The 18851-nt window shown below is 37.4% G+C and overlaps 1 protein-coding gene across 2 annotated transcripts in view; it reads left to right on the top strand.

The window, feature by feature from the left end:
- LOC132693961 (uncharacterized) overlaps positions 1-18851 on the top strand; it is a 183854-nt gene that overhangs the window by 122691 nt on the left and 42312 nt on the right. For both annotated transcript variants that reach the window (XR_013556684.2, XM_078449628.2), the window contains one exon: positions 11393-11517. The gene's annotated coding sequence lies outside the window, so the exon portion shown is untranslated. The remainder of the gene's footprint in view (positions 1-11392; positions 11518-18851) is intronic.

The following is an 18851-nucleotide window of genomic DNA, read 5'->3' as shown; positions in this document are numbered from 1 at the left end:
GGATAAAACATTCAAATACGTTTTGGCTGCATATTAATAACTCCCTTTTGGATGTTTTTGATTCCAAATAGTATACTAAAGGCCTTGAGAAGTCCTGCAGTAAAAAAATAATGAGTTTCATTCTTAGCAGTTCTCAAATTGTTTGTCCATGGAAACGTTTTTCTTTTAAACAAGTAATATTTCTTAACATCTCTTAAAATGTACTGTGGCAAATTGTGGAATAGGGAGAAATTTAAGTGTCTAGATGTGAAACTATTTAAACATTGAGGGCTACTGATCCCTTGGGAAAATAGGTTAAAGGCCATATGTTAGTCTTCTACCCCTTTAGTTTATTGCTAGACCCGTACTAAGCTCTTGTCAAGTGCTGGCTCTCCAAATATCACCGACGCAATCTGTTGATGTGACAAAGCTGTGTTTATTGTTTATTGTGGTAAGGCAGATGGCCACCTAGACAGAGTCTGGGCAATGTCTCCCAGGGGAAGGGGCAAGGTTAGATGTTATTGCAAATTGGATTTTTGGTTTAAAGTCATCTTCTAATGAGGGACCTTGATTGGGTAAGGATAATGGTACAATAGTTTAGGATTAGAAACAGCAAGACAAAGATTTTTGAGTTGAGGGATTTGAAGATCTTTAGGGTGTTAACTGTCTGTTGATGCTTCTTATTGAAGAAGTGAAGGGTCTTTGGGGGAAGTTCCTATAATGAACAGGCAAGTTATTTGCCTGGACAAAATCACCTGGATTAGAAAAGATATCATAATGAAGACAATGGAGTAGTAAAATCCTGTTAATGTATTGTAGAAAGTGCGTGTTTATGTGTGTGGTGTATTTGGGGGAGGAGGAGGGTTAGATTGTTCCAGTCCTCAGTCCTCAGTTTCTAAGCTGTGTACATGACATAGATGGTTTCCACTCTCACTCTTCATTCCTGAACTTATTACATTGATCTTGAATACTTACCTATTTTATTTTATATATTTCCTCCAGGCCAGACTGCAACAGGATATAAACCTGGGGATATTATTTGTGTGGGATTCTATAACTTCATAACTGTTGAGTTGCTATTGTGTGCCAAGATTCCCACCTTCTGCCTCCTCCCTCCCCAACACACTTTTGAATGTGTATTGTGTCAATGCACAGAGATGAACCTTAGATCACTCAGAGCTGAGAAACTTCTCTTCAGGATGGTCACATCTGGAGACATATTTGACAGGAATGGCATCCATTCCTTTGTTGGATTTCAGCATATTTTAGAGCAAGGATAGAGGACAACTTTGAAATGATGAGGTAGGCCTTTGTTAGTTTTCTGAGGATAGAACCTCCTAGAAGTGGTGAATTCTTGATAATGACCATGATGGAGGATGCATTGACATGGACTGCTTTCCATTTACTTAGGAAATTCACATGTCTTTAAGATATCTCTTATTTTACAAATAGAAAATAAGAGGTGTTATGATCTCTCAAGGTTTATATTACATTTTAAGAAAAAATGATGAATTTGCTCTCCACAGGGTCAGAGGGCAGACTAAGCATAGATTGAACTGATATCTTTAATAACAATGAAGTTATATTCTATGAATTAAATATGAGTTAAAAAAATTCAACCTCCAATTCAACCCCAAATCTCAATTTAATTTACAACTCAGGCAATATTTTGTAGGACATTATTTTACCTTTTCCATTGGTAAGCTGTTTTTATTTCCTGGTATTTGATATTATTTTGAAAAAAGGAATATTTGGGGCTAATGGCACAGTGGCTTTGAAAGCACAGGAATGTTGCTGCCTTACATGCTACTTAATCTCCTCTGTTAAAAGTTGATATAATTTGGGGCTTTTGGCTGGCTCAGTTGGTAGAGCATGTGACTCTTAATCTAGGGGTCTTGAGTTCAAGCCCCATATTGGGCCTGGAGCCTAGTTAAAATAAATAAAATAATAAAAAATTATTTTTAAAAAGTTGATATAATTCTACTGCATAAACAAAAAAGACATGTCTAAGGTCTTGGAAAGTAAAAATTTAGTATTAACTTTAATAGACAAATACTAGTTGAATAAACGTAGGCCTAGTTTAGATGGCAAGAACTACCTGAATTCATGAAAAACCTGAAATACAGATCATCTTATTTTTTTTAAAGGACATATAGTAAATGAAGATAGTTCAGTCCAATAATATATACTTATTAAAGTCCATACCAATTACAGCATTATGCTAGATCCTGGGAATCCGGTAACCCAGGGGCAGTATCAGTCCCTGGCCTTGAGGTCATTGTCTAGAAGGGAAAGCTGAGGTAAAAACTTGTGAGTCAGAATATAGCAGGTGCTATGGTAGAGAAGGCACAAAATGCTGGGAGTCAGTGAAAGGTTTCTGCAGGAGATAATGTATTAGTTACGTATTGCTGTATAACAATTACGCCAAATGTAATACCTTTAAACAATAAAATTTTACCATCTCATATAGTTTCTGATAGTCGAGAAACCTGGAGAGGCTTAACTTATGGTTCTGGCTCAGCGTCTCTTGTGAAGTTGCCATCATGATGTTGGGCAGAGATGCTGTCATCTGAAGGCTTGACTGGGGAGAATCCATTTTCAAAATGGCTATTGGCAGGAGGCTTTAGTTCTCTGCCACAGGGGTGTCTTCACAGGGCTACTCATGACATTGTCTCTAACCTATCCCAGAGTGAGGGATCTAAGTGAGTGAAAGCCAAAAGCTACAATGTCTTTTATAACCTAGCCTCAGGAGTGACATTCTTCACTTCCTCCTTATTCTGTTGATCATACAGATCAACTCTGATATAATATGGGAGAAGACTATGCAAGGGTGTAAGGCAGGGACCATTGGGAGCCATCTTGGACACTGGCTACCATAGATATTACCTAACCCTAGTAGAAGTACCCAAGAAATATACTTTAATAAACGGTGATTTTAAATAGATTTTAGTTAACTGCTAGCCTTAACTGGTATTCTTTAGCTGAAATATAAATGTCTGTACATAAAAGGAGAATAATAATGGTAGCCAATATTTATTGAACTCTTTCTATGTGGCAAGCACTGTCAAAGTACTTTCCATGTATCATGAGAGAGAGTACAGCTTAGTGTTTAAGCATCTGGATTCTAGAGCTACATAGGATTTTTAAAAAAATATTGATTTGTTGTGGCAGATTACTTAACCCTTTTGTGCCTTGGTTTTCTTATCTATAAGTAAAAGGAATAGTATGTCCCTCATAGGATTGTCTTGAGGATAAAGTAAGCCAAGCCACCAGGGTCTCTCCTAATTGCTGCCACACTTATGTTCAGAAACAGATTTTTAAATTACTTTATTTCTTTATTTTTTACCAATGGGAGATGCAAGGGATAGGCATCACATTGGGCTGACGCAGTGGGAAGCAAGGAAATCTGAGTTCAGAGTTGGATGTCCTCCACAAAACAGGCTGGTCAACTCCCATGATGCCAGTCAGCTAGGCTGGGTTTCAAGTTGTTAGTGCACTGATATGTTCACTCCTTCTGGAAAAATGAAAAAAACAATGTGGGTCACTCTATGGACTACTGGGCAAGTATTTGCTCCCTAGGGGAGGCAGATCTGCTTACTGGCTTGGAATAACCCATGCTTTTTCTGTGGAACACCAAAGGCTGGCCAACAGGCCACCCCATGGTGTCCCTCTGACCTCATGCCCTATGACTGAGGACATTCTTTCTTCTTTGCCCTGGCACCCTTTGAAGTCCCACCTGCTATTCTCATCTGGTTTAATCTGGTTTAATCTGGCTCTTGTCATTTTTATCTCCTTAACATTGCTCAAAATGTCCCTGCAGGACCCTCCCTCCTCAACTATTTCTATCTTTAGAAAATAGAAACTTGGATACAAGAGCTGGCTTTTCCTCAGCTAGGTCATCTGCCTAAAGCCTTCCCAGGTTATTGTGGGCATACCATTGTATTCATATATCATTGCTCTGGACTGTGAAAACAGCTTTTCACCAACTAAATCACCAAAAGCCCCAGACAAGTTTATCTGAATTTGTAAAGGTCTCTGGGAGGGTTTTATTTCCTTTTCTTGTATACAGTTACTTAGAAATAAATGGTAGGGACTTACAATGGCAATGTGATAAAAACTATGTTCAGAATGGTGCCACCCCCTCCTTTGGGAATAATACTGGTAAGGCCTTTTAAAATGTACAAGAGAAACACCAACTACTCACCAGGGCTTACTCTTTAAATAAGAACAGAGTAAGAACTTTGTTAGTTAAAGCAAACCCTCATTAGCTGAGAATCGTCTATTAGGTTCCTGTATTTACCTTTCCACGATGAAAGGCAAGACTTGCCATCACCAAGATAAAGGACTTGCCAGAAGTTTGAGCAGTCTCCACCTTTTCCTGGACAGTTGTCACCTTGGCCTCAGTTCTTGCCTGGCTGGTGACACAGCATCTGTAGTCCTACTGTCCACAGCTGGGATAGGTGGGGATGGGGGTCCAGGAGGCACAAGCAACTCCTGTTCCACATCTGCTCAGCCCTCTCCTGTCCTTGTTGAAAACTTTTTTCAAACTCGGTGTCCTTAGAGAAATCTGTTTAAAATCAATCTCTGGCCAACCCCTTTCTGTGTCCTCACAGTCAACCATCCATCCAGTCTAGCCACTGCCTCTGGATATGTTTTTTCATAAACAAATGCAAACATGCATCTCTGCAAAGAGAATATAAAAGACACGAGAGTGTAAGTCCATCTTATTGCCTTAGGAACCAAAGAAATTAAAGGAATGACCCCATTCCGAGACTTTACACTGTTGCAAGTTATGGGCATGCTCAGGATAGTAGCTTTGAAGTAGAGCAGATCAGTTCCAGATCTGCCCCTTAGTAGAAGTGCTATTCAGCTGCCTCGAGCCTCATTTTCTTTACAGCTAACATGCAAATAATGATAAGCAACTTAGAATTGTCATGAAGATTTGGAGACCATATAAAGCATCTATCTAGGAAGTGCCTGGCACATGTAAGCACTCAATATTCCACCTATTATCATAATTATTTTAAAAAATCCCTCTACACTCAAGGCTTCTGGAAAGGTTGGACTGCTGATACCTCACTATATCTTCATTGCCATAGCTAGTAATACAGCCCCATTTTATACATGATTACTATTAACTCACATTTTAGATGTGAAAACTGAGCCTAAAGAGTTCAAGTGATTCAACCAAAGTTGTGTTTTGTCAGAGTGGGCCTCAAATGGATTTCCTCAAATTCTGACTGAGCACAAATCTCAGGGTTCAACATTAAATGATAGTTATCTTTAGCAAGGCAGATGGGTGGGTAAAAACAACAACAATGAAACTATCACCAAATGTAGTGAGCACTATAAAGATATGTACAAATTGCTCTAATAAATCAGATCAAAGAACAGTTAATTCCAGGGTAAGGGATGGGTGGAAGTGAGGATGGGGTGAAGTTAGGGAGGCTCTGAAGTGTAATTGTTAACCCTTATCTAGTGGACTTCTGAAACAAGTGGTCATAAACTGGGCTGCTTGCAGATACATTTTATTTGTCCATTATTATTATTATTATTATTATTATTATTATTATTATTATTATTTGAGAGAGAGGGCAAGAGTGAGAGTGAGCAGGGGAGGGGCAAAGGAAGAGGGAGAGAATCTTAGGCAGGCTCCATGCTCAGTGCAGAGCCAGATGCAGGGTTCAATCTCATGAATCGTGAGATCATGACCCAAGTAGAAATCAAGAATAGGAGGCTTAACTGACTGAGCTACCCAGGCGCTCCTTATTTGTACTTTAAAGTGCCTAAAATTATTTTGAATTGGTTGCAAACATTTAAAAACAGGACATTTCATGTAAAAATAGAAATTTTTGGCTTCTCTTAGAAAATCAGGTTTTAACATGATTGTTCATCATTCTACTTGGTGTCAGTTGGCTGTCCACTTCAGCCTGGGCTGACCTCCAACATTGTCCACACTGGGCTTCTTCTTGACCTTTGTCAAGGGTCAAGAAATGGAAAAGATAAGATTTTTCAGCAACCAAGCTTGAAAATTTGAAGTGCTAGCGGGGTAAGGAAAATCTTTGTTTACTTAAGTAGAATAAAATATTCAGGAAATCTACTATTTATTTATGTTTTAAATCTTTAAAAAAATTAAAAAAAAATTTTTTTAAATGTTTATTTCTGACACAGAGAGAGACAGAGCATGAGCGGGGGAGGGGCAGAGAGAGAGGGAGGCATAGAATCCGAAGCAGGCTACAGGCTCTGAGCTGTCAGCACAGAGCCCGACGGGGGGCTCGAACCCACAGACCGCGAGATCATGACGTGAGACGAAGTCGGTCGCTCGGCCGACTGAGTCACCCAGGAGCCCCTAAAAAAATTTTTTTAAGTGTATTTATTTATTTCGAGTGGGGAGAGGGGAGGGAGAGAGAGACTCCCAAGCAGGCTCTTTGAGAGAGAGGGAGAGAGAGAGAATCCCAAGCATGCTCTGAGCTGTCATCATGGAGCCTGATGCAGAGGGCTTGATCTCACCAACCGCGATATCATGACCTGAGCTGCTATCAAGAGTCCAACCCTCAACCTACTGAGCCACCCAGGTGCCCTGAGAAATTTACTATTTATTGACTAAACGTATCCTTTACTACTTAGATTTCAAGTATATGTCTAAACGTAATGATCACAAAGGGACTAGAGAGTTGGAAATCCTGTGGAGACTGTGAAGGTGTTGAAGTGAATTCAGAAAGAAATATGCTTCAGAAAAGGGAAGTAGTAACGTAGGAACTCTAAGGGCTTGCATGCCACCATGTTTTGCTGATTTTGCTGATTACTATTAGATATATATTAATAAAGATTAACTGACTATAATTTATTCTGTTTTTTCAAATTCCCATATCTGGACATATGATTTAATGCAGAGGCTTTCAAGCAATTTTGCCCAAGACCCACAGTATGGAATACTTTTTCATCACACATACACGCATGTACATTAATCTGTGGGTGGACACTTGGGTTGCTTCTACCTTTTGGCTATTGTGAAAAATGCCACTATGGATGTGGATGTACAAATATCTGTCCAAGTCTCTGCTTTCTGTTGTTTGGGTATATACCCAGAAGTGGAATTGCTAGATTACATGGTAAATCTATTTTTAATATTTTGAGGAAGACGATGATATTTATAAGGATGATTTTCAGATTACAGCTACTGTGAAATAATGGACTGCATTAGAATGTTCATCTGCATCTCCATTACTCTCCAGTATGCTGCCATTTTGCAAAAAATTCTCAAAGAAATTTTGTTATTGTGGTTCTGAGGAGCATAGGACTTTGTAGGGGCAGTGTCAGAGTAGCACCAACCTCTGGGGACAACCTGCCACTGAATGATGAATGAATAATACCCAATAAGAAAACTTCATATGGAGATCAAGAAATTGCCTCTGCTTTCTGTGTTAAAATATATGCTTATTAATCTAGTCTGTTTTGTGTCATGACTATACAAGCTTTAAAAACTGATGCTCTTCTCCATGGGCTCTAAGCAGCCTCAAGTGAGATGGCAAGGAATGAAGAAAAGTCCTAAATTCCAGTCAAAGCCATCAATATTTACATGAAACAAAATAGAAACCCCAAATAAAACCAAGAACCCTAACTTCTGTTTCTAAGAGGTACGTATCAATGTAGGTTCATTGTAGGATAATAAAAAAAAAATAGACATAAAAATATAGAAATGGAAACCATCTGTTCCCATCCACTTTTTGTTAAATTCTTCCAGATTATTTTTTTGGACATAAATGTATTTTGTGTACATTTTAATTTATCAAACAAGTCATGCTATAATTTATTATTTTGTGACTTTTTTCCCCCAATTTGTATGTTATATACACATTTATATACCATATCTTTTCTCATGAAATAATATTTATGATAGAAAAACATCAGTTTTCGTAGAAAAAAACATTTGACAAAATACAGCATCCTTTCTTAATAAAAACCCTCAAGACAGTAAAGATAGAAGGAACATACCTCAAGATCATAAAGGACATATATGAAAAATCATCCTCAATGAAAGAAAACAGAACTTTCCTCCTAAGGTTAGGAATACATCATGGATGTCCACTCTCACCACTGTTATTCAACATAGTGTTGGAAGCCCTAGACTCAGGAATCAAACAACAAAAAGAAATAAAAGGCATCCAAATTGGCAAGGAGGAAGTCAAACTTTCATTCTTCACAGATGACATGATACTCTATGTAGAAAACCGAAAAAGCCCCACCCAAAAATTGCTAGAACTGATACATGAATTCAGCAAAGTCTCAGGTCATAAAATCAGTGTACAGAAATTGGTTGTGTTTCTATACATCAATAATGAAGCAGCAGAAAAAGAAATCAAGGAATCAATCCCATTTGCAAATGCATCAAAAATTGTAAAATACCTAGGAATAAACCTAACCAAAGAGGTGAAAAATCTATATACTGAAAAGTATAGAAAGCTCATTATGAAAGAAATTGAAGAACACGAAAAAAATGGAAAAATATTCCATGTTCATGGATTGGAAGAATAAGTATTGTTAAAATGTCAACACTACCCAAAGCAATTTACATGTTCAATGCAATCCATATCAAAATATCACCAGCATTCTTCACAGAGCTAGAAAAAACAATTCTAAAATTTGTATGGAACCAAAAAAGACCCCAAATAGCCAAAGTAACGTTGAAAAAGAAAACCAAAGCTGGAGGCATCACAACTCCAGGCTTCAAGCTGTATTACAAAGCTGTAATCATCAAGACAGTATGGTATTGGCACAAAAACAGACACATAGATCAATGGAACAGAATAGAGAACCCAGAAATGGACCCACAAATGTATGGCCAACTAATCTTCGACAAAGCAAGAAAGAATATCCGATGGAAAAAAGACAGTCTCTTCAGCAAATGGTATTGGGAAAGATGGACAGCGACATGCAGAAGAACAAACCTGGACCACTTTCTTACACCACACACAAAAATAAACTCAAAATGGATGAAAAACCTAACATAAGGCAGGAAGCCATCAAAATCCTAGAGGAGAGAACAGGCAACAACCTTTTTGACCTTGGCTGCAGCAACTTCTTACTTGACATGTCTCCAGAGGTAAGGGAAACAAAAGCGAAAACGAACTATTGGGACTTGATCAAGATAAAAAGCTTCTGCATAGCAAAGGAAACAATCAACAAAAATAAAAGTCAGCCTATGGAATGTGAGAAGATATTTGCAAATGACATATCTGATAAAGGGTTAGTATCCAAAATCTAGAACTTTTCAAACTCAACACCCGAAAAACAAAAGAGATGGGCAGAAGACATGAATAAACATTTTTCCAAAGAAGACATCCAAATGTCCAAAGGACACATGAAAAGATGCTCAACATCACTCATCATCAAGGAAATACAAATCAGTATCAAAATGAGATACCACCTCACGCCTGTCAGAATGGCTAACATTAACAACTCAGGCAACAACAGATGTTTGTGAGGATGAGGAGAAACAGGAACCCTTTTGCACTGCTGGTGGGAATGCAAACTGGTGCAACCACTCTGGAAAATAGTATGGAGGTTCCTCAAATAATTAAAAATAGAACTACCCTGTGACCCAGAAATTGCACTACTAGGAATCTATCCAAAGGATACAGGAGTGCTGATCTGAGGGACACGTGTACCCCAATGTTTATAGCAGCACTATCAACAATAACCAAAGTATGGAAAGAGCCCAAATGTCCTTCGACTGATGAATGGATAAAGAAGATGTGGTATATGTATATACAATGGAATATTCTGTGGTGATCAAAAAGAGTGAAATCTTGCCATTTGCAACAACATGGATGGAACTAGAGTGTATATGCTATGCAAAATAGGTCAGTCAGAAAAAGACATATCATATGATTTCACTCATATGTGGAATTTAAGGAACAAAACAGAGGTACATAGGGGAAGGGAAACAAAAATAAGGTAAAAACAGAGAGGGAGACAAACCATAAGAGACTCTTAAATATAGAGAACAAACTGAGGGTTGCTGGTGGGTGTTGGGTGGGGCGATAGACATTAAAGAGGACCCTTGTTGGGATGAGCACTAGGTGTTATATGTAAGTGATGAATTACTAAATTCTATTCCTGAAATCATTATTATACGATATGGTAACTAATTTGGATTTAAATTTTAAAAATTGTTAAAAAAATTTAAAAAGTAAAATATCAGTTTTATGGATACCACTTTATTTGTTTAATGTTGTATTATGGGACTTTGTCTTTGCAATTTTATTTTGCGAATACAACAATGAATATTTTTTTCATAGGTTAATTTTTAAGTTCATCTTGATTTTTTAGGATGAATCTTAAAAATAATATGGCTTTTGCAAATGTATGCATCAATTCTTATTTTTTCATATTTGCATATTTTTAAAATATATTTGCATATTTTCAATATTTTTAAAAATGTTTTTATTATTTTTATTTTTGAGAGAGAGAGAGCAGAAACTGGGGAGGGGCAGAGAGAGAGGGAGACACAGAATCTGAAGCAGCCTCCAGGCTCTGAGCGGTCAGCATAGAGCCTGACATGGGTCTCAAACACATGAACTGCAAGATCATGACCTGAGCTGAAGTCTGATGCATAACCGACTGAGCCACCCAGGCACCCCTGCATATTTTCAATATTAAAAGTAATATAAATTTATTGTTATTACAGGCTTGAATAGTATAAAATAGAATAGCAAGAAGAGTTAAAATTTCTCTTTTTCCTCAAGGTAATTGTGTTAACAATTTAGTGAACATTCTTTTAGACTTTCAGTGCATGTATGCAAACATACATATTTATATAAATGAGATCCGATGCTACATTTGAGTTTGGTAACCCAAACTTTTTAACTTAGAAAATAGTGGATTTTTTCCATGTCATTAAATATTCTTTTACAGTATTTTTTGATGGTTTCAAACTATTGCATTGTGGTGGCAAAACTTTTCCTTTACTGTCTTTGGTTCAGGGTTTGGTGTCTATGAATTAAACTGACAAGAGACAGATTAATAAGAGGAAAAAACAGATTTTTTAAATTTATCTATGTGCATGGGAATTCACAGAAAAATGTGAATCAAGGAAGTGGTTAGAATTTGGGGCTTATATACCATCATCATAGGGTCAGAAGAGGGGGAAAAGGGCATGTAGGGGAAAATAAAAGACTTTTAGGGAAGATAAATGGGCCCTTAGAAGAATAGATAGATGTAACAGCTTAGCAACAATGTCTATTTAGGTGATTTCTTATCCTGGTGCTGATCTCCAGTGATAGAAGGGCACTTAGGACAGCTTAATTCTTTGGGTGAGGCTCTGCTTTTAGGCAGATGGGGGGAAGTTCAGAAAAGAAAACTCTTCACAGTGGTATTTTCTGAATCCTTTCACCATATTTGTATTACCCAGGTCAATCCAAGTTTCTGCAGCCTCTGTGGAGGGGAACATGCCGGCTGACAGCCTCTACTAACAGGTTGGGGCTCCCTCCTGCTGCTCCTGCCCTCCCAGCCACCAGCTCATTGGAGCAAGACCGGGTACTGACCATGGGCAATTACTCTGTTTTGAGGGGGCATGGTGCAAAATCTTTGCTCATGCAGAGAAGCTGGATCAATCATGATCTCATTATTGGATTTGAGTTGAGGTATAAGTAGAACGTTCAACTGTTCACAGTGAATTCACGGCTTAAAGATGCATGAAGGAGAGCCATGAGGGAGAGTAATTGCCTTGAAAAGTCAAAAATAGGTCAGTTAACATTATTGGGAAGCAGGATGTGTAAGAAAGGCTATCAGGTTGATATAAATACGTAGAATAAAGAGTTATGTTTTAGGGTAAAGACCCGAGATGAAAATTTGAATCTTGATACCCCACTTTATGGTATGTGACTTGCATCAATTAACCTTCTGAGCCATAGTTTCCTTATCAGTAACATGAAGATAATAATATGTCTGTTATTGAGTTGTAGGAAGAATTTACTGAGATAATATAGGTAAAACATTAAATAAATGTAGTCATTATTATAGCTATATCTTCCCATATTTACCTTATATTTGATATTCTTCCTGTGCTATATTTTTGCCTGTACTGTATTTTTGAATCTCTGGCATTTAATGTATTAATTTATGAATATGTAATTAATGATTGCTATGTTATGTTCCAGGAAGTTTTCATAATGAAGTCTGGATTTTTTATTGACCAAAGTTCTAAAATAACCAAATAAATGTTTTATTCTACAACTTTCTTTCACTTTGAAGGGTAAAAGGAATATTCTACCAAGACTGATCATTTGATTTTGGGCTTATAAAACTTGAACTCATTTAATTAAAAAGAATATCAGCAGTGAAATACCAGTTGACAACTGGGTAGACTACATGCATCCTCATAGGATTTGAATTTCTTACCTTATTTATTTATTTTTTCCTTAGAAAGGAAGTACCTAGAATTTTCTCTCTTGTGGGAATAGTATATAGAGGGGGTGGGTAGATTCAATTTTTAGAATATGTCAACTTTCTGCCTCTTCCCATCCCCACCCTACTAGATAATTAAGGACTACGTGGCATGTATAAATAGCTTCGGCTGAGAACATCCTCATATCTTTGCCCCTCTCATCACTGAGCAGGGCCCATAACTGATGTTGCAATTAGAGCGCTGATTTAGCTCTGAGAGACACATTGCAAATGATCCACTGAGGAGGATGGTATTTATATCACTACTGACTGATGAGGACTTTGTCAACTGTGCCTTTGGCAGATCATTCAATGGCACGCCCCTGGGTTAATCTACTTCTCATTATAACCGATGATCCATGGTGATGTATTTTCAGAACCACTCATCTTACACAGGGTGCCATGATGTGGAACAGACCTACATAAATACAGATAATTAGGGAAATACTCAATCCAAAGTATAGAGATCAACAGAAGAGCTGTAGAGGTCAAGATATTTAGTGACTTACTGGAGCACATTTGGTATCATTTGTGCCAACAGGAATTTACACTTCTGGTTTTAGGGTTTAATTGTCTGTTTTGACATAAGAGAAAGGAAATCAAAGTAGATTGACTACTTAAGTTTGCCATAGAAAAGTCAGGCAATTTGAAGTTGTCTTTTTTCATTTCTTAGATGCTATGAGTGCTTCAGAATCATAACATATTCTCAGGTCAAATATTTAATACAGAATCAGAAATCCTAGGATTATATGATTAAGAGTTGAAAGCCTGTAGTTCCCTATCTATTATCTATCTACCTACCTACCTACCTACCTATCATCTGTCTGTCTTTCCTTTGTGTAAAATGAATAGTAGAAACACAAATATGGAGTTGGGCTCATAGTCTTCCTAACTCTTCCTTAATGGCTAGAAGGTGGGATGTTGCAGTGTGTTAGAAGAAAGCTTAACTTTTGCTCTCTTCTTTAATGTGGAGAATTTATATCTACAATGCTTTGTGAAGAACTTTGAAAACATAGCTTCATGTTCCAGCAATCCTCCTACAATCCTGCAATCCTCCTGCTCCATGCTGATCCTCCAGCAATCCCAAAGAGATTACCACCTCTAAACCTTTCCTACATAGAAACCTTTCTATCAAACGTACACTGGGAGTCCAAATGATATTGCAATATGGAAAGCCATTGCTCAGTACACACTGAGTCTCCCTAATGGGCACCAAGGAACTCTTCTCCTTTTTCCATGCTCTCCTCTCAGGACCAACCTCTTTCTCCTTTCTGATTTCTGGCTCAGGTGCTCAGCCAGTCAGATGGGTCCTATTGGAGCTGGAGAGAAGGGAAGTAGAGTGGTGGTGTCCTTACTCTAAAGAGTAAGGGCAAAATGAAAATGGTACCTCCTGATTCAATCTTAAAGTGAAATAGCTATCAAGTTAACTCTTCCCTTACTGGCTTTGGCCCACTTTTAGAAAATGTTTGTGTTATTTTGTGTCTTTCTTCCCTCTTACCAAAGACCCTCGGTATTGTTCTAACTTGTATGCAACAGAATGAACAGAGTGAAAATCTCTGGGTTACTATACAATCAAGCCTTCCCTGTCTTCTTCTATAAACATCTGCCTCCCCTGTGACTAGTGGCTATGGGCTAAGGACCATCTCAATTAACATCTCAAAAATATCAGATGTAGCCCCTTGAGAGGATAAAAAACTAAGCAGGAAGTCCATATGTGACTTAGACCTTGTATCTAGAATATATAAAGAACTCCCAAAACTCAAAAATAAAGGAAAAAAAAAACACCACAATTTAAAAAATGGACAAATGACTTGAAAAAAACCTTTAAAAATCTGCAAATGCCCAATAAGCACATGAAAAGACGTTCAGCGTCATTGGAGAAATGCAAATTAAAACCATAGTGAGATGCTATCCACATAAAAGAGTGGCTGAAAATAAAAATAAAAATAAAATAAAGTAAAATAAAGTAAAATAAAATACAACAATTGCCATATGCTGATGAGGGTACAGAGCAATTGGAACTCTCATCCATTGTTGGTGGGAATGCAAATGTATAGCCACTTTAGAAAACAGTTTCACAGTTAATATACACTTATTGTATGACCCAGTAATCCTACTTTTAGGTACTTACCTAAGTGTATTGAAAACATGTTCATTCAAACACCTACATGCAAATGTTTATAGCAACGTTATTCTTAAGCACCAAAAACTGTAAATAACCCTGATGTCCTTCATCTGGTTAATGGATAAACAAACTATAGTTCATCCAAACAATGAAACCACTGACAAATAAAAAGGAACTAACTTCTGATACATGCAACAATATGGATGAATCTCCAATTGTTATTCTGAGTAAAAGAAATGAGATTCAAAAAGCTCAAAATCATACCATCTGATGCCATTTATATGACTTTCTGGAAAAGGCAGAAAACAGAAAATGGAGACAACAAAGGGACATAAGGGGGGACGTTTTGAGATCATTGCAATGCTGTATATCTTCATGGTGGTGGTTACACTATTGTACATATTTCCTAAAACTCATAGGACTGCACTGAGAAGGGCAAACTTTACCATATGTAAATTACACTTCAGTAATTTAAAAAAAGAAATAGCCATCGAGAAGATAGAAGACAAAGATAAAAGTGATCAATCATGGCAACTTACTTCTTTAAGAAAACTAAGAAAATTAGACAAACCCCTGGTGATATTACTCAGGGTTGCCAAAAGGACCAGGGAAAGAAGGCAGGACATGTGGAATAACAGGTCCATCCAAGGCAGCCTCTTTTGTCCCTTGAGGTTCAGGACTGTGGAGGAAAGGGACAATGAGTGAAGGCTGGGAAGATAACATCTATGAGGAAAAGTTGAGTTTCCCTAGCAACAGGGGCTGTAAGGGTAACTTGAGAGCCATGAGTTTCCAAGCCTCCTTGACAGTTTGATTACAGTTTGATTCTGCTATTTAGAAGTGAATAGCTGTAATGATCTTTAGCATATTATAATGGAATTTTGTCTACAACATTATTTAAAAACTAACAATTTATTGTGCTTATGATATGCTAGACACTATTCTATGTTCTTCATATTTATTAACCCATTTAAACATCTCATCAATCCTATGAAGGGAGGGATTATTATTGTCTCCATTTTACAGATGTAGACATAGAGGAGCGAGAGAGGGAGTTGCATTTGCATCTCCTTGTTGAAACAAAATGATGTTTTTTTGCAGATTTGTCTTTCCAGTGTGTCCTTTTTCTTTTAATAGCATTCTTTCATTTATATTGTCTTTTATACTTGACAGAGTACTTTCAAAAGCCATATTTTATTTGCAACCAGAGGAATTTTGGTGTGAAGTAGTAGTTATTTGTATGTGTGGTTGAAGTGTAATGATGATAGTTTCTAGAAAGTTCTAGGAAGAGTTAAATGCTGCTCTTCTGAATTCTTTATCTTAGTTTTTATTTTCTATGCCCTTATAAAATTTCCCCTTTTCTTTTTTGATTCCTACTGATCCTTCAAGGCCCCACCTCCCCATTCAGTGATGTTTATGAAGTGCCTGCTATATGCTGGGCATCAGCTTTTCTTCCCTGACCCCTGAGGGAGTATGCCACCACCTTTCTTCACAATGAGAGTACAAAAATGAATGAACCCTGCCTTTGGGAAGGTCACTGTCTAGTTGGATAGTGGACAGATGCATGGCCCACTCTATATCACATATCACTGCAAAATGGAGGCAGTGAATGAGTCTAAGGATACACATGTTCTCCTGAAATAGGAAGAACAAGGAAGAATAGAGTAAAAGATGAGGTAGAAGAGAAAATGAAGAATATCCATTTGCCAAGAATAAGAAGATCAGGGGTAGAATTGGGAGCCTGAAGAAATAAGGGAGTTTTGGAACAGTTACCTTTGGGAATAGGAAAGGAGTCAGCTCACAATTAGTAAGAGCAGTCATTCTGAACCTAGTGCACCATAGAATCACCTGATTAACAAAAATACCAATGCTTGTTTCCTATCCTAGAGTTGCCAATTCAGTTGAGATTGTGGACGGGGTTCAGTCACTAATGGTTTAAGAAAGCTCCCAAGTGAGAAAGAGGATCTCTTTTGCGTTGCTGGTGGGAATGCAAACTGGTGCAGCCACTCTGGAAAACGGTATGGAGGTTCCTCAAATAATTAAAAAATTAAATAATAGAACTATCCTATGACCCAGCAATTGCACTACTAGGTATTTATCCAAGGGATACAGGTATGCTGTTTTGAAGGGACACATGCACCCCAATGTTTATAGAAGCACTATTGACAATAGTCAAAGTATGGAAAGAGCCCAAATGTCCATCGTTGGATGAATGGATAAAGAAGATGTGGCGCATATATATATATATATATATATATATATATATATACACACACACACACACACAATGGAGTATTACTTGGCAATCAAAAGAATGAAATCTTGCCATTTGCAACTATGTGGATGGAATTAGATTATATTATGCTAAGCTAAATAAGTCAGTCAGAGAAAGACAAATATCATATGACTTCACTCATATGAGAACTTTAAGATACAAAACAGGTGAACCTAAGGGAAGGGAAGCAAAAATAATATAAAAACAGGGAGGGGGACAAAAACACAAGAGACTCTTAAATATAGAGGACAAACAGAGTTGCTGGAGGGGTTGTGGGAGGGAGGGATGGGCTAAATGGGTAAGGGGCTTAAGGAATCGACTCCTGGAATCATTGTTGCACCATGTGCTACACTTGGATGTAAATTATAAAAAATAAATAAATTATAGAAGGTAAAAAAAAAAGAAAAAAGAAAAATAAAGCTCCCAAGTGATTCTAATGTGAACTGGGATTGAGAAACACTGCAAATATTGCTGAATAGTGCTGAGGGGCTCGTGCTTATCCTGTGTAAGTAAATTTCTCACTGTTAGTTACTCTCAGATTCATTTACTTGTTCATTAAAAAATGTTTGTTGAGCACCCATTATGTGTCAGGTACCTCACTGGACAGAGAAAAAGTCATCTAAGTGCTTTGATAACTATTTCCCTACCATTTTGGCACTCACATTGTGGATTAAATCTTCTTTAAAAAATGTAGTAGAAGATATTTGAACACTTACTATGTATTATTGAAACTTTACAATGCCTACATGTGGTAGGCCCTGTCCTTGTCATGCCCCACATTTTATAATGAGGGAAATGAGCCACAGAAAACTGAGGTAACTTGCCCAAGATCATACAGCCAGTAGCTGGCAGAACAGAGAGACTGTAAAGTGGTGTCCTTAACCACAAAGCAGTATTGCCTCTCTGCTGCCTCTATCTCCATGCTGAGCCTGAAGCCCTCGGAAATACTGAAAATACCATAAGCCAGTTATATTCAAAGTGATGGAGGGTATCTTGTCCTGAATGAATGCATTTCATTGACCAGCATGCAGTCAGTCACATGGCTACATCTTGTTGCTGACAAGGCTGAGAAATGCAGTCTGACTATGTGTACAAGAAGTAAACACAAAAGGACGAGTGAACAACTAGGCAGCCTTTGATACAGTCTCCTCTGATGAGACAGAAGTTATATATTTAAAGTAGTCAAATGTGTCATTTTTTAAATAAGTTTTACACTTGGTGACTTGTTTAAAAAATACTTCTCTATCATAAGGATATAAAGACATTATGCTGTATTCTTTCCTAAAGGATTTTACGTTTTAACTTACATACTTAAATCTATAATCCACCTGGCATCAATTTTGGTGTATGGTGTGAGGTAAGGATTACATTTCTTCTCTTTGTGTCTGGTGTTCTGGAATTTCATGATACTGTTTTTGGTCTAGCTTTTTTCTTTCATGCTAAATTCTCTCACTCTGAAAATTCATGTTCTTCAAGCTCTAGGAAAATTTCTTGAGTTCTTTTTTTTGATAATTTTATGTCATCTGCTTTTTTTCCCCTCAAACCCCTATCAGATATGTGACCTGGATTGATCTTTTATATATTTTATCTTTTCTCTCATACTATACATCTTTATCTTTTGTTTTTACATTTTAGTGTGTGTGTGTGTATGCCTTTAATTATTATCATTAATTTAATACTAATTATCACTTTACATAGCATTTTCTCAGACTAGCATTGACAAAGACCATTAAAAAAAAAAACAACTGATGTCACCATTTTGGCTGATGGTGGCAATAAGACTGCAAGCCCAGGTGTTCTGATACACATGATTCTCTGGAAACTTCATACCACAGCCTGGATATAAAACCTGGTCTGTGTAATTCCGAGGCCAATGTTCAAGTACTCATAAACTTTGCCAGGAATCTCTTCCATGCAGAGGGGAGAGAGAATATTCAGGAAGGGGCAGCATAAACTGAACCAAGGGGGCTGGCAAAGGTATGACACTGGAGGGAGCTTCACTGCTGCCTCAATTGCTCAATCTTTACT

Source organism: Panthera onca, chromosome B4, assembly GCF_046562875.1.
Source record: "Panthera onca isolate mPanOnc1 chromosome B4, mPanOnc1 haplotype 2, whole genome shotgun sequence".
Taxonomy (NCBI): domain Eukaryota; kingdom Metazoa; phylum Chordata; class Mammalia; order Carnivora; family Felidae; genus Panthera; species Panthera onca.
The sequence above is the reverse complement of the archived record's forward strand: the minus strand, read 5'-3'. Positions and strand labels throughout refer to the sequence as shown.